Below are 17,410 nucleotides of genomic sequence, written 5' to 3' on the forward strand. Positions count from 1 at the left end.
AGTAGTTTGTCTGAGGGCATAGCGGAATTTCTTATAAGCGTCCGGATTAGTGTCCCGCTCCTTGAAAGCGGCAGCTCTAGCCTTAAACTCGGTGCGGATGTTGCCTGTAATCCATGGCTTCTGGTTGAAATATGTACGTACGGTCACTGTGGAGACGACATCGTCGATGCACTTATTGATGAAGTACACTATACATTATACACTATACAGTACTATAGACAATTTTGTTTGGCATTTGTTTCTTTTTTTTGTGGCCTGGCTCTCACACTGTCTGTCCTGCCTGCCTGCCTGTCTGTCTGTTTAGGAGTTCCAGATGTGGCTGGAAGAAAGTGGTGGAGGGCATCTTCACTGAGTTGTGGGCACATGTAGGAGCTCATCCTCATGGAATTCATCTACACCAGCTGATAGTAGGTATTCTATATTAGGTAGGCTTACTACTACTTGGATAGATAGGAGGTGGAGGTTGCAAGCACAGAGGTAGATAATGTCTACAGTATCTAACGCTACAAGTCATTACTTGGCACTGATTCTCCTCAAAGGTAGTACCAATATGAGTTTGACCTAAAAGTCATGTTATTGCATCCCGATTCTCCACCCTTCTCCCCAAAGTGTCCACTTGCACACTTTCTTGCATGGATTTAGCAATGCCAGGGTTTTTTCTGGATCAAAATGGGGTTTAGGTGGTGGGTGTGGTGGGGGCGTGGCCAACGTTGCACTCCAAGACCAAACATTTTTTCAGCCCTCCATACACATGTAGCAGAAACGGCAAAGTTATTTTCAAAGTTGGAAGAAGAAAAAACATAAATGAAAAGATTGCTTGCCCACCCCGTTCTCCCCAGTGAATTACATGTCTATCTTCTCAGCATTGTGTATCGCTGCTGTTTGAGACTAAGAGATGAGGCATAGAGATGACAAGACCATCATGCATTTCAGTATAATAATATGTCATAAATATGCAGCTTCACGCCCCCATAACCCCCTCTCTGTGTGTGTGCGTGCGTGCGTGCATGTGTGTGTGTGTGTGTGTAGAATACAGACGGATAAATGCTAAAGCTGTAATGACATTGACGTCAGTCGAACAACTGGAAGTGCACTAATTAGGTGGGTATAGAAAAGAAAGAGCGCCAGTCAGAAGAAAGCGCACACTGAGATGCTCGCGCCTCGACGCTCTGTGTCTTTAACAGAGTGCTGAAACCTACCAGGCAGTCACAATCCTAGGAGGAACTCCGCGAAACCGGAGGCAGTTAGATGCACTTGGATTACCGGTTGGTGAACTGTCACAGAGTTAACGGCTACAGACTGGTGCATTATCACCGCAAAAACGTAAACCACGCGTCAGTCATAAAAAGTAGCTTTCATAGATGCAATGAAATCAACAAAGGCAATTGTCGCAGTTGATTGATTTTATTATTATTTCTATATCGAGTGGATATTCCTTGTCCGGGTGAAAAAAAATATTGTAAATTGACATTTGGTTGAGTTAAATAGAATCACGGACGATGGAAGTCATTCTCAGAATAAGCCTGTCTACATAGGCTGCACCACCGCGCTCTATTGGACCCCTTACAGAATTTAAATCTTTCAACCAATTTTTTAGCAAGGTAAGAGCTTTCAATTATGTTGTTGCATTTATTCAATCCCATTTGGATTCATTCACTACTTTTAACGTGACTGTCACAATCGTAAAAAAAAAAAAAAAACTACAATAAACGAGTATAGCCTGCCAATAAACCTGATCATTGTTCAATTTTGCCATTTGACATAAATAAATTGCGTGCTCAGCTTGTGCTGAGCGGCTGGCAGTGACCTTTGCTTTCCACCAACTCTGTTTATAATACTGGCTGATATGGCAAGAATGAGACCAAGGGAATACAATGTTATAAACACCAAAGAAGCACAATGGTAAATGTTTTATGAATTTATCCGTGACCATAAAAGGGCATATGTGTAGGTCTACTGGTTGGTTTCTGATTGATGAGCTCCCTACACGCATTAGTCATTAGTCAATGGGATGGCATATTTCGTTGACCATATCAAGCAATCGGTCTCACACAATTTAACATGGTTTGTAGGAATGTGACATTTATTTAATATCATAACAAAACAAATCACAAAATTAAATGCTGTATTGACTTTTAGAATGTTTCATACCTTAAAAGTCTACACCCATCCCTCCCAAATAGACTAATGCTGTTGACACATATTCTAGATTTTAGTTTCAGCATGTGAAATATGCTGATTCTCCCAAAGCTTATGTAGAAAACATTGCTTAGCCTACAATTTCCCGTTCCCATACCATACTGTATAGGCACTCTCAAGTCATTTGGGCAGATTTGTAAGTATAATCAGTTCAGGGATCTAGCAGTACCATTTAGTGGAGCACATCATTTTACATGTGAATCAAAGTAGCCAGTTGAGCATTAAACATTGTGCAGCACTTGCCCCTCATGAGGAGTGTGTAAAGGAGATGTCATTGTGATTGGGACTGGGGAGACTGTGGCTGTTGTCAACATACAAAAAGTGTATCATTGTCAACCACCAGGCTAAATTATAATCAGTGTGGTATATCTTAGTATTATCAAAGCACCACAAGGTGTCCACTCAGATGATTTGATAGTGAGAAGAGAACTGCTGTGACACAACCTGGAACCATTCCCATTATACATTGTTGTAGCATATTTATGAAGAAGATCATTAGCAATCAATTATGTCATTCCATAGGCTACTTATGTCAAATCCATACTTGTAGAGCATCAGTAAGGCTACGTCCCAAATGCCTCGTTGAATAGATGAGTTCTGTTAATGTAATCATGTTTAAGGAAATGTATTACCCTCTGTCTGTCCGTCTAACTTTATGTCTGTCTGTCTGTCTGTCTGAACGGGCATTGATTTGAGACGGGATGATGGGCTGAAGAGGCGATGTGCACAAATATGATGGGATCCTGTCAGAAACACGCATGAACACACACACACACACACACACACACACACACACACACACACACACACACACACACACACACACACAAAGTTGCAAAGGTCTGGTTGCTCTTTCTATCTGTGAGATTGGGGAGTGATACATCAGCTGTCTGATCAGTGACGAGCAGAGCGGCAAATATGCCAGACTGACGGGACAGCAGAGAGAGCCAGGAGGGAGATCAAATTTAAATGAAAGTTAAACCTCGGTGCTCTCATGCCCTGAAATGGCACACACACACAGAGAGAGATTGAGATTGGCACGCACGCACACACGCACACACACACACACACACACACTCACACTACCCACCCACCCACTCCCCTCCTCCACACACACTACCCCTCCACCCACCCACTCCCCTCCTCAACACACACAGGTGAGGACACAGGACACAAAGACATATGTAACTAAGAGCTCTCTGTACCACACAATATGCTGCCCATATTCATTATATCACGTACGCCACTCTGCCTCTCTCTGTCTGTCTCAGGCTATGGCTCTGTTGTCTACAACGCTCCATTCATTGTACAGGGTAATCTGACAGAGCAAAGATACTCGTCATAATTGTTTCCAGTCTAAATAGAAATGCTGCCCATTTAAAGGTACAGTCTGGGATCCGGGGAATCCGTTCAATAGTAACATTAAGACTAACATTAAGACTAGCATGTGCAACTTGGAATGCATGTAAAGTGAACTCAGATGAACAGTGGAGAAGACTCTTGTGCTGAAACTCTACAGAATGCATACTGCAGATAAACACAACAACAACCTCGCCACACTCATTCTTCCATGTTGTTGTCTTTCGAATCCCAGACTGTAGCTTTAAATGAAATGGGATTGAAATATGTTAGTTGTTGTGGGGACATGTTGTCCTTCGGCCTTTTGTGTAGTGTAGGTTGTGTGTAAGACGTGCTTTTGTGCAACTTCATGTTGAAATAGTTTTCTATTTGTCTTCCTCTTTCATTGACCTTGTAAAATTTCACAGCATCAAATTGTACTATGGGCTAAGTCAAGACGTTAGCCAGCCAGAATGACGTGTGGAGGTTTTTCCATTATAAAATACACAGTAGTGCATGAAGCCAGTGTGAGAGAATACAGCTCCCTTTCGGATACTTGTTCTCGCGGATGTGTGGATGCAGCTGCTCTCACAAACAATTATTAAGTCCCCGTAACATAGTAAAGACATTTACAGAACTAGCGATGATATGATGTAGTTATTACATTACATGTGTAAGTGTTTCAATATGTGTGCTGTCATTTTGAAATTAGTGCATATCACTCATGTTCTTGAAGCAACACGATCGGCTGTCTTCGACCTACCCATGAAATGACACCGTGGTGAAATATTTTCTTAACATTTCCTTATTCATTAAACTGCTCCAACACAAAGAGGAGCTGTTCTCTCTGGGTCTATTTTTGGATAGTCCCGGTGCGCCAGTTCTCCCCACCCTAATCGGTGAACAATTTCCAGTGATTGCCCGCGCTGTGTCTACCTAACGTTTACTCCAGGGAGAAGTTTCCCCTAGGTACAATTCTAGGATCAGCTTCCCCTCCTTCATTCCTAACTTTAACCATTAGTGGGGGAAACGGACCCAAGACCAGCGTCTAGGGGGTTACTTCCCCCTACTCTCCTATACTACAGTGTCTATAATATACTGAACACTAGTGATGGGGGGAAAATCGATACAGTTACATATCACGATATTATTTTTTTTGATATAGCGTATCGTATCGTTTTGACAATATCGCAATATTATTTTTGCGCTAGTTGGCTGTACCTGCACCAAAACGTTTTCTTCATAGGTTGTTCTCCATCTTCTTTTTAAATAGGGAGCCAATTTGTTTTCAGCACTTTTATTTCCATGACTGATCAAGACTCATTTTCTCATGGCTCTCTCTTGTCTGCAGCAGACATATGGTGAGCAATACGTTTTCTTACATCGAATCGGAATAAAATCACAGTATCGAATCACAATACATATAGAATCGTGAGAATCGCAATACATATCGTATCGGCACCAAAGTATTGTGATAATATTGTATTGTGAGGTCCCTGGTAATTCCCAGCCCTACTGAACACCCCGTCTGCATCAGTAGATGGAGCTGATGCACAGTATAGTTGTGTGCTACGATCACACTTGATCCTATGCAGAGCTTATCAGAGTAGAGATATAGGCTATGATTCAGATGTAATGTACTCCAAATGAGGGAGTTCTATGTGTTCATGTAATTTTACTTCGAGGCATTTTTCTATTTGTGAAAGGTGTAAAATTCATTCCAATTAAGAAATGTCAGAAATGTGTTTATGTTTTTATCATAAAAACATGATGGACCGACTCAGAACCCAGCCCATAGCCGTTCTTTCTCATAAGGACGAATACACTTCTACAGAGAGGCAATTTGCTTGGACAGTTGCAGCAACCATGCTTTCATACTCCAGGATTGATACAATGCACCTAATGAATCCAATCTAAAATGCTTATGTTCAGTGAGCAGAAGACCGGAGATCACTAAGCCATAATGAAATGTTTTGTTTATTTTCGCGTTGAATTCACGTTAGTTGACCAAATGTAAACCAAAACTAGATGCTGAAATGACGTCCGTGCCCAGTGGGAGGGTTGAAATCTGTCTGCAGATTATTTGAGATCTCTGTCGTGAGGATGTTGACCATAGATATCTTTTGATTAATGAGCAGATGTTCTATGCGTCATACATCTACGTACTGTACAGTATATCATGAGGTTGGGATGAAAAAAGCAGAATGGATCTGTCATCCTCTGATAAAACTGAGGAAAACACTGACACAGTCAGAATTGAAATCTTAGTTCTCATTCCAGCCGTAAGAACAAGACTTTGCCTAAGTAAAAGGCCTCCCCACTGTTTTACAATAAAGGTCTTACACAAGTCTCTATCAGAGAGACTGGAATAACTGTCTGGTTGCAAATTATAATTCATACAGCTGTATGTTTTCTCTCAGAGATTCCTTAACAATTGGGAGACGTTTATAATTCTGACTGATTATGCTTCCCCTTTCCAAGTCTCTTGGTCAGGATAATCCCTCAATGGGAATTGATTTTCCTACTCCTAATTGATTGTGCTTTGCCTGGCCACCTATACGTACAGTTGAAGTCGGAAGTGTACATACACTTAGGTTGGAGTCATTAAAACTTGTTTTTCAACCACTCCACAAATTTCTTGTTAACAAACTATAGTTTTGGCAAGTCGGTTAGGACATCTACTTTGTGCATGACACAAGTAATTTTTCCAACAATTGTTTACAGACAGATTATTTCACTTATAATTCACTGTATCACAATTCCAGTGGGTCAGAAGTTTACATACACTAAGTTGACTGTGCCTTTAAACAGCTTGGAAAATTCCAGAAAATGATGTCATGGCTTTAGAAGCTTCTGATAGGCTAATTGACATCATTTGAGTCAATTGGAGGTGTACCTGTGGATGTATTTCAAGGCCTACCTTCAAACTCAGTGCCTCTTTGCTTGAAAACTCAGTGCCTCTTTGCATGGGAAAATCTAAAGAAATCATCCAAGATCTCAGAAAAATATATGTAGACCTCCACAAGTCTGGTTCATCCTTGGGAGCAATTTCCAAACGCCTGAAGGTACCATGTTCATCTGTACAAACAATAGTACTTAAGTATAAACACCATGGTACCACACAACCGTCATACCGCTCAGGAAGGAGATGCGTTCTGTCTCCTAGAGATTAACGTACTTTGGTGCGAAAGTGCAAATCAATCCCAGAACAACAGCAAAGGACCGTGTGAAGATGCTGGAGGAAACAGGTTCAAAAGTATCTATATCCACAGTAAAACGAGTCCTATATCGCCATAACCTGAAAGGCCGCTCAGCAAGGAAGAAGCCACTGCTCAAAAACCGCCATAAAAAAGCCAGACTACGGTTTGCAACTGCACATGGGGACAAAGATCATACTTTTTGGCGAAATTTCCTCTTGTCTGATGAAACAAAAATAGAACTGTTTGGCCATAATGACCATCTTTATGTTTGGAGGAAAAAGGGGGACGCTTGCAAGCTGAAGAACACCATCCCAACCGTGAAGCACGGGGGTGGCAGCATCATGCTGTGGGTGTGCTTTGCTGCAGGAGGGACTGGTGCACTTCACAAAATAGATGGCATCATGAGGAAGGAAAATTATGTGGATATATTGAAGCAACATCTCAAGACATCAGTCAGGAAGTTAAAGCTTGGTCGCAAATGGGTCTTCCAAATGGACAATGACCCTAAGCATACTTCCAAAGTTGTGGCAAAATGGCTTAAGGACAACAAAGTCAAGGTATTGGAGTGGCCATCACAAAGCCCTGACCCCAATCCTATAGAGAATTTGTGGGCAGAACTGAAAAAGCGTGTGCGAGCAAGGAGGCCTACAAACCTGACTCACCCAACTTATTGTGGGAAGCTTGTGGAAGGCTACCCGAAACGTTTGACCCAAGTTAAACAATTTAAAGGCAATGCTACCAAATAGTAATTGAGTTTATGTAAACTTCTGCCCCACTGGGAATGTGATGAAATAATTAAAAGCTGAAATAAATAATTCTCTCTACTATTATTCTGATATTTCACATTCTTAAAATAAAGTGGTGATCCTAACTGACCTAAAACAGGGAAGTTTTACTAGGATTAAATGTCAGGAATTGTGAAAAACTGAGTTTAAATGTATTTGGCTAAGGTGTATGTAAACTTCCGACTTCAACTGTAACTGTCATTTTGGCACTTTAGTGCAGCAGCCTATAGTTATTCAATGTCATAAGGTACGCCAGGAACACCAGGAAAAATCATCCCCAGATTGTTTTTTTCTATTCTATTGATTATTAACCCTAGGGACTTCTTGGTGACTTCAAAGGAAGTTTGCATCCCAAAGGGCACCCTATTCCCTATATAGTGCACTAGTTATGACCAGGCAAAAGTAGTGCACTATGTAGGGAGTAGGGTGCCATTTGAGACGCCCCCGAACTGATTAATATTATTTGTTAAACCTTCTTAATCTCCTGTTTGTGTGGGGGCTATTTCTTCTGGATAGGTATTCGAGAACGAAACAAAAGTGGATACTGAAGACGAGTTAGAGATTTTAGATTTTTTTTTTCAAATGTTCAAAAATATTATTGAAATGTTTTGTATACTTTACCAATTGTAATCTAATTTAGGCTACTGTTTTGTGAACACTGTTTACACAGTGGAATTGTCTCCGCCTAAATGAATATGCTACCAATTTCCATTGGTAGCAATGTAAATTATGCAACAATGCTGTGGTATCAAATCTCTATATACTCTCTATACTTGATAAATGTATTGGTTTTAGAATTGGTTAAAAACAATTGATTAAAAGCTATTGTTTTCGACATTGCAGCTCTAACATGCATCAACTCAGCCTTAGATAACCAACAATAAAAGGGTCTGTTGAGCATTACTAACCATAGTCAGTGTCGAACAGGCCCTCGGCTACCGTTAAACAAGCTTGTCAGAGCAATATAGCGGCCCGACTTGAGTTCTCCGTCCCAGAACCAGAGCGTGCTTCTCAGTGAACTATTTAACGAGAGACCGGGGGCTCGTGATTAAATAACTAGTGTCCTCTCTGTACATTGACACTGTTCTCTCTCTCTCTCTCTCTCTCTCTCTCTCTCTCTCTCTCTCTCTCTCTCTCTCTCTCTCTCTCTCTCTCTCTCTCTCTCTCTCTCTCTCTCTTTCTCTTTCGCCATCTCACCCCCTCAATGTTTGTATTTTATTTCACACAGCAAACTCTTGTGATGTTTTTTCTGAGACTCTCCTCCCAGCTCTGGTGCTTGTTTTAGTTTTGTGTGTCTGTGATAGCTGGACCGTGCTCCTAGCTCATCTGTCCTCCTCTGATTATCCACACCCCACTACATCCAGATGCAGCCCAGTTAGTCCCACACCCAAAAGACTATACTGGAAAGCTCAGTGCAGAAGGGAATCCTAATGCTTCTCGGCTTATCTCGAGCCACACATTATTTTAATCGCTTTTCCCATTTCTGCCAGCCGCAAGTATAAGCCTACTTCCTCAATGATTACATGTGGGAATTTGTCTTTCAGGACAAAGGGTGAATTTTGTTTTGATTAATATTTGGATATGAATTTCGCCTACACTGCATCTCAGCAAGTTGTTTTGTTCTTTTGATGAATAGTTTTTGAGTTTATTCAGCATTTGATAAAATGTTGGTACTTTTAATTCACATTACAAATTGTTGTCTTTGAAACTCCAGTAATGCTATCTAATTAGCTACCAAACTGTATTAAAACTGTATTGAAAATTAAAAGTTCTCCAGAAACTTTGGAAATGTTTTCTAAATGTCTGCCATGCCGATGTTCAGAGAGATAGAACCTTTGATTACAATGAGGTCGTTTTCTCATGATGTGGATAGATAATGATATATGCTGCCTCTGCCTGTCTTTGCCTGTCACTGCCAGGTTGAGATGATGAGTGATAGAGAAGAAAAAGGAGAAAACGTTAGAAAAGCGCATCACTCCGTCTTCGAGATGGAAAGGGAGGGAGGGTAAGAAGGGATTCTTGGGAAAGGACTTCTCTCCTGGTGATAATTGAAAGCACACACTAAAAGAATGTGAGTGAGTTTTTCTTGAAAAAGGAGGATATCAAAGCTCATGAGTTATGATCCACAGATGGATTATCATATATAGAAAGGCTTATACTGAGTCAACATACAGTGCCTTGCAAAAGTATTCATTACATTTACGTCATTTAGCAGACGCTCTTATCCAGAGCGACTTACAGTTAGTGAATACAATTATTTTTTTTTATACTGGCCCCCTGTGGGAATCAAACCCACAACCCTGGCGTTGCAAACGCCATGGTCTATCAACTGAGCTACATCCCTGCCGGCCATTCCCTCCCCTACCCTGGACGACGCTGGGCCAATTGTGCGCCGCCCATGAGTCTCCCGGTCGCGGCTGGCTGCAACAGAGCCTGGATTCGAACCAGGATCTCTAGTAGCACAGTTAGCACTGCGATGCAGTGCCTTAGACCACTGCGCCACTCAGTGGCATCCCCCTTGGCATTTTTCCTATTTTGTTGTGTTACAACCTGTAATTTAAATTGATTTTTATTTGGATGTCATGTAATAGACATTCACAAAATAGTCAAAATTGGTGAAGTGAAAGGAAAAAAATAACTTATTTCAAAGAATTCTCAAAAATAAATATCGGAAAAGTGGTGCGTGCATATGTATTCACCCCCTTTGCTATGAAGCCCCTAAATACGATCTGGTGCAACCAATTACCTTCAGAAGTCACATAATTAGTTAAATAAAGTCCACCTGTGTGCAATCTAAGTGTCACATGATCTGTCACATGATCTCAGTATATATACACCTGTTCTGAAAGGCCCCAGAGTGTGCAACACCACTATGCAAGGGGCACCACCAAGCAAGCGGCACCATGAAGACCAAGGAGCTCTCCAAACAGGTCAGGGACAAAGTTGTGAAGAATACAGATCAGGGTTGGGTTATAAAAAAATATCAGAAACTTTGAACATCCCACGGAGCACCATTAAATCCATTATAAAAAAATAGAAAGAATATGGCACCACAACAAACCTGCCAAGAGAGGGCCGCCCACCAAAACTCACAGACCAGGCAAGGAGGGCATTAATCAGAGAGGCAACAAAGAGACCAAAGATAACCCTGAAGGAGCTGCAAAGCTCCACAGCGGAGATTGGAGTATCTGTCCATAGGACCACTTTAAGCCGTACACTCCACAGAGCTGGGCTTTACGGAAGAGCGGCCAGAAAACAGCCATTGCTTAAAGAAAAAAAATAAGCAAACACGTTTGGTGTTCGCCAAAAGGCATGTGGGAGACTCCCAAACATATGGAAGAAGGTACTCTGGTAAGATTTCTGGCCATCAAGGAAAACGCTATGTCTGGCGCAAACCCAACACCTCTCATCACCCCGAGAACACCACAGCCTCATGCTGTGGGGATGTTTTTCAAAATAATTAGGAATACACTGTTTTTGATTTGCCAATATAGAATGAATGACCATTGTTATTTTTCATGAATTTGTTTAACAAATTGTTCTATCCATTCTAAATCATACTAGCTAATTCAAAAGTAATACAATGTACATTCCCTCACACTTACTATGAAACTCCTACCAAATGTCTGAAAAAAATAGAATATTCTACAGCAGTTCATGAAATATTATTATCAGCCTATCAAACTCTCAAAAATACACCAACGTGTCTGTGATCTATAAAGACGTACAAAACTCGGCTCAAGTCTAGATTGACATAATTTCACTTGTGGCATGCTCACCCTAATGCCAAGTCACAGACTCAGGGCCAGGGAAGTGTTTATCAACATTTTCCTGGACCATCCGACGTATCTTTTAGTGCCAATGGAAGAATGAGAGGAGAAAAATTGATTTATGATGTCTTAAAAAGATAACCGCTACTTTTGCCACACTTGCAGAGTTGTTATATTGCAAGAAATACAAATGTGATAAGGAAAAATGCACTGGCCTGCTGGTGAACACCAAACAGCTTCTGGCTGAGAAGGATTTATTGCCTTCTCTTCTAATCAATGCAACACAATGGATGGCCATTCTTCATCATTAGTTTTCTAGAATCAAATGTCCCCTGAGACTTCCCAACACTGCTAAATAGTCCTGATTGATTTGCATCTACTGTATTATCGGAAACAAAAATGCTTTAAGACTGAATAAAAAGAATACCATCACAAAGGCTAATGCCTCAACGTAATGATTTCACATTACATAGCATTGGACCACACAGCATTATAAGATAAAATCAGCAAAGTCCTTTTCATTTGTTTGCCTCACCTCTATTATTTGTACTTCTCCACATAAAATGATTCATCTTAGTTAAATCTGTGCAGTTTATCTCACCTTAGACAGACCTGGGAAATTAGCCTAAAAGATGGGGGGGGACAGAGAAACTGTATGGATGTATCTCTGTATCTTCTCTCTCTCTCTCTCTCTCTCTCTCTCTCTCTCTCTCTCCTTTTCACGTGGAAGCCATTTCTTTAAGGGTTGTTTTGGACACAGGACATGCAACTGTATGGATGTGTCTGGCTTCATTGAGAATCTCTCTCTCTCTCTCCCTCTCCCTCTCTCTCTTTCTCTCTCTCTCTCTCTCCCCTTCTCATGTGGAAGCTATTTCTTTAAACGGAACGCAATTCCTTCGATTGAACATTCCACCGTAACAAAAACCTTTCTCATTGTGACATTAAAGGATCCTGGATTCAAGGTATGCAGTGATCAAAAGCCGCTCTCCCACATGGCTCGGAAAGGCATAGCAGTAATCAGGTTAATAATAGATTTCTCCCTCCAGTGTTGTTGTCACATGTAGTTCCTCTTACGTCCCCAGTAGGGGTCGATATGACAGAATGCACTACAGTGAATAGGGGACGCTAGCGCCATAGAAATAGAATAGGGCATTAGAACGGGATCAATTATTATATTTTGATAGAATTAGATCCATTATTCAGGCTCAATTAAACTGGGGAAGAATGTGCTGCTGGCGCTGTTCGTTAATGATTTGGGAAATCTTTCAACGTGGCCACGTTCCAGGACTGGGAATACGGTGGCAGCTCCGCTCTGATCTCGTGTGACTGACGAATCTGCTACAGAAATCAGATCCTTTCTATTCCCAGCTAAAAAAAACTATTGACTATTGACACAACATGTGATTGAATATGTGGCAAATAGGTTAAATGTTTTATTTTATGGGTGTGATTAATGATGAGGATTAGTTGGCCAGGGAGAAGGGTCCAGGGCTGGGCTGTCTTCTAGAGTGACTCTGTCCCAACGGGTGCCAATGCAGCTGAACTGTCTGTGTTGCCTGACAATGAGCAGAGCTTCAGAACCAGAACCCTCTAGTCTCAGGCTACATTAACAGTTTGGGACCATCACTCATTTTGATTGAGATTTACTGTAATACTTTTATTAAAAAGCTGACAAAGCGATGAGTTTTGTCATAAAATGAAGTGAAATGTAGGTTTATAATCATGGTGTGTTTAAATGGTTTATTTTAGCTGTACATCTTTAAATCATTTTGCAAAATGAAAAAAGGCCAGTGAAGAGAAAAGGTCGACGTCAGAATCACAGCTGAACTGTACATGCACTAGTAGACTAGCATCCTATACACCTTTCATGTCTCTGTCATTTCTGAAGGAAACTGGGTGTTAATAATAGGTTTATCACGCTGAGTTAGGGATTCCTTCTTTGGCTGTCCCTGAAAATACATCAAAGCTGGAATAACCATACAAAAATACTGTATACACTGTATAAACTCTAACATACACAATGTTATGGTTTAGTCACTGGTAATGTGTTTATGAGAGTGTGGAGGAGAGAGAGAGAGAGAGAGAGAGAGAGAGAGAGAGAGAGAGAGAGAGAGAGAGAGAGAGAGAGAGAGAGAGAGAGAGAGAGAGAGAGAGAGAGAGAGAGAGAGAGAGAGAGAGCAGGCAATCAATTCTGTGGTTTGGTGGTAGCTGTCATGCTGACTGACTGATGCTCAGAGAACCAACAGAATAATGAGATGATACCACTCCATTCTTCTAAATTCTCTTTAACCCAACCTCTGCCTCTCCTTTCTCCTCCCATACCTAATGTATATCTGTCATAATGTTCTAATGGCTGTGCTTTCCAGGTTTGCAAGTACGCTCACTCATTTGCATAAGAAATTAAATTTTATGTTCCCCAGTGCTAGTAAAAAATATATGTTGAAGAGATTTGCATGGAATGAACATTGGACAATTATTGTTTTTTTATGGTACACAAGCAATATTTATGTCTTGTTTTCAGAGAGAAAGACTGGTAAATGCATCGTTAGGTAAAGATTTTCCTCTGAAAGTAAGTTGGGGGGGCTTCTTTCCATGGGGGGAAAGAAGCCCAATAACAGTCCTCTTCGCATTAAGGTTAGTCAGTGTGTAGCCTACCCCTTGGCCATATTGCATCATGGAAGACCGACATCCCCCTCGAGTCTCCATTGACTTGACTGGGCTCTCTCTGCTTCTCTGCTCTCACAGAGGCTGCATCCCAAATGGCAGCCTATTCCCTATATAGTACATGACTCTGTCAAAAGTAGTGCACTATAGAGGAAATAGGGTGCCATTTAGGATGCAGACAGAGCTATTTCTAGCAGTTTATCGGCTCCTACCCGCTCTGATTTATCGGACTAATGTTGCTTCCCACAGCTCTTAGACGCTCCCTTTGTGCACCTATATTTCTCCTTGAGTATGTCTGTGCACTTTCTCTTTGAAGCTTTGAACCTCTCCGTTTGAGTCCCAAGATTGAGTGTTAGGATTAAGTAGGATTTCTGACCTCTTTGGCCTTCCACCTAGTCCACAGATCTATTATCTCTCCTAGATCCTTAGCTTTTGACCTTATCTTGGTTTGACTGGATGTGTCCTAATGCTTCAGCAACAGTTGTGCTGTTATGATCACATTCTCCTATTTCAAATCAAATCAAATTGTATTTGCCACATGCGCCGAATACAACAGGTGTAGACATTACAGTGAAATGCTTACTTACAAGCCCTTAACCAACAATGCAGTTTTTTAAAGAAAAAGCTAAATCAAAAAAGTGTTAAGTAAAAAAAATAAAAGCAAATAACTAAAGAGCAGCAGTAAAATAAAATAACAGTAGGGAGGCTATATACAGGTTGGTACCGGTATAGAGTCAATGTGCGGGGGCACCGGCTAGTTGAGGTAATTGAGGTAATATGTATATAATATATGCATAAATAATAAACAGAGTAGCAGCAGCGTAAAAGAGGGGGATGGGCTGTGGTGGGGGGGCAGTGCAAATAGTCCGGGTAGCCATGATTAGCTGTTCAGGAGTCTGAACTTGGGGGTAGAAGCTGTTGAGAAGCCTTTTGGACCTAGACTTGGCGCTCCGGTACCGCTTGCCGTGCGGTAGCAGAGAGAACAGTCTATGACTAGGGTGGCTGGAGTCTTTGGCAATTTTTAGGGCCTTCCTCTGACACCGCCTGGTATAGAGGTCCTGGATGGCAGGAAGCTTGGCCCCGCATCACTACCCTCTGTAGTGCCTTGCGGTTGGAGGCCGAGCAGTTGCCATACCAGGCAGTGATGCAACCAGTCAGGATGCTCTTGATGGTGCAGCTGTATAACTTTTTGAGGATCTGAGGACCCATGCCAAATCTTTTCAGTCTCCTGAGGGGGAATAGGCTTTGTCGTTCCCTCTTCACGACTGTCTTGGTGTGTTTGGACCATGATAGTTTGTTGGTGATGTGGACACCAAGGAACTTGAAGCTCTCAACCTGTTCCAATACAGCCCCGTCGATGAGAATGGGGGCGTGCTCAGTCCTCTTTTTTTCCTGTAGTCCACAATCATCTCCTTTGTCTTGATCACATTGAGGGAGAGGTTGTTATCCTGGCACCACACAGCCAGGTCTCTGACTTCCTCCCTATAGGCTGTCTCATCGTTGTCGGTGATCAGGCCTACCACTATTGTGTCGTCTGCAAACTTAATGATGGTGTTGGAGTCGTGCCTGGCAATGCAGTCATGGGTGAACAGGGAGTACAGGAGGACTCTCAGTAGCACCCCTGAGGGGCCCCCGTGTTGAGGATCAGCGTGGCAGATGTGTTGTTACCTACCCTTACCACCTGGGGGCGGCCCGTCAGGAAGTCCAGGATCCAGTTGCAGGGGATGTGTTTAGTCACAGGGTCCTTAGCTTAGTGATGAGCTTTGAGGGCACTATGGTGTTGAACGCTGAGCTCTAGTCAATGAATAGCATTCTCACATAGGTGTTCCTCTTGTCCAGGTGGGAAAGGGCAGTGTGGAGTGCAATAGAGATTGCATCATCTGTGGATCTGTTGGGGCGGTATGCAAATTGGAGTGGGTCTAGTGTTTCTGGGATAATGGTGTTGATGTGAGCCGCTACAGACGTGAGTGCTACGGGTCGGTAGTGATTTAGGCAGGTTATCTTAGTGTCCTTGGGCACAGGGACGATGGTGGTCTGCTTGAAACATGTTGGTATTACAGACTCAGTCAGGAAAATGTCAGTGAAGACACTTGCCAGTTGGTCAGCGCATGCTCGGAGTACACGTCCTGGTAATCCATCTGGCCCTGCGGCCTTGTGAATGTTGACCTGCTTAAAAGTCTTACTCACATCGGCCTCGGAGAGCGTGATCACATAGTCATCCGGAGCAGTTGATGCTCTCATGCATGCTTCAGTGTTGCTTGCCTCGAAGCGAGCATAGAAGTGATTTAGCTCGTCTTGTAGGCTTGTGTCACTCGGCAGCTCGCGGCTGTGCTTCCCTTTGTAGTCTGTAATAGTTTTCAAGCCCTGCCACATCCGACAAGCGTCAGAGCCGGTGTAGTACGATTCAATCTTAGTCCTGCATTGACTCTTTGCCTGTTTGATGGTTCGTCGGAGGGCAAAGCGGGATTTCTTACAAGCGGCAGCTCTACCCTTTAGCTCAGTGCAGATGTTGCCTGTAATACATAGCTTCTGGTTGGGGTATGTACGTACGGTCACTGTGGGGACGACGTCATCGATGCACTTATTGATGAACCCAGTGACTGATGTGGTGTACTCCTCAATGCTATCGGCAGAATCCCTGAACATATTCCAGTCTGTGCTAGCAAAACAGTCCTGTAGCTTAGCATCTGCGTCATCTGACCACTTTTTTATTAACCGAGTCACTGGTGCTTCCTGCTTTAGTTTTTGCTTATAAGCAGGAATCAGGAGGATAGAGTTATGGTCAGATTTGCCAAATGGAGGGCGAGGGAGAGCTTTGTATGCGTATCTGTGTGTGGAGTAGTTTGTTTTCCTTTGGTTGCACATTTAACATGCTGGTAGAAATTAGGTAGAACAGATTTAAGTTTTCCTGCATTAAAGTCCCCAGCCACTAGGAGCGCTGCCTCTGGATGAGCTTTTTCTTTTTTTTTTATGTCCCGTTGGTAGGATAACCTTAATCTTAGGTCATCTAATTTATTTTCAAATGCTTGAACATTGGCTAATAGGATTGATGGAAGAGGCAGTTTACTCGCTCGCCGTCAGATCCTTACAAGGCACCACGACCTACGTCCACGATATCTCCGTCTGTTTCTCATGCGAATGATGGGGATTTGGGCCTTGTCGGGTGTCTGTAGGATATCCTTCGCGTCCGACTCGTTGAAGAAAAAATCTTCGTCCAATACGAGGTGAGTAATCGCTGTCCTGATATCCAGAAGCTCTTTTTGGTCATAAGAGACGGTGGCAGAAACATTATGTACAGAATAAATTACAAATAACGCAAAAAAACACACATAATAGTACAATTGGTTAGAGGGCTGTAAAACGGCAGCCATCTTCTCCGGCGCCATTTCTATCTATTTCTATTCATGACTGTCTTAGCAGTTCCACTATGACGCTGACCCTTTTATTATCTAGT

General features: G+C 42.2%; 1 protein-coding gene across 1 annotated transcript in view; it reads left to right on the top strand.

The window, feature by feature from the left end:
• The first annotated feature begins 1,138 nt into the window (after positions 1-1,138).
• Positions 1,139-17,410, top strand: part of calcr (calcitonin receptor) — an 89,536-nt gene continuing 73,264 nt past the window's right edge. Inside the window, exon 1 of the mRNA XM_041885008.1 lies at positions 1,139-1,601. The gene's annotated coding sequence lies outside the window, so the exon portion shown is untranslated. The remainder of the gene's footprint in view (positions 1,602-17,410) is intronic.

The sequence above is a fragment of the Coregonus clupeaformis genome, chromosome 8 (genome assembly GCF_020615455.1).
Source record: "Coregonus clupeaformis isolate EN_2021a chromosome 8, ASM2061545v1, whole genome shotgun sequence".
Classification (NCBI taxonomy): Eukaryota; Metazoa; Chordata; class Actinopteri; order Salmoniformes; family Salmonidae; genus Coregonus; species Coregonus clupeaformis.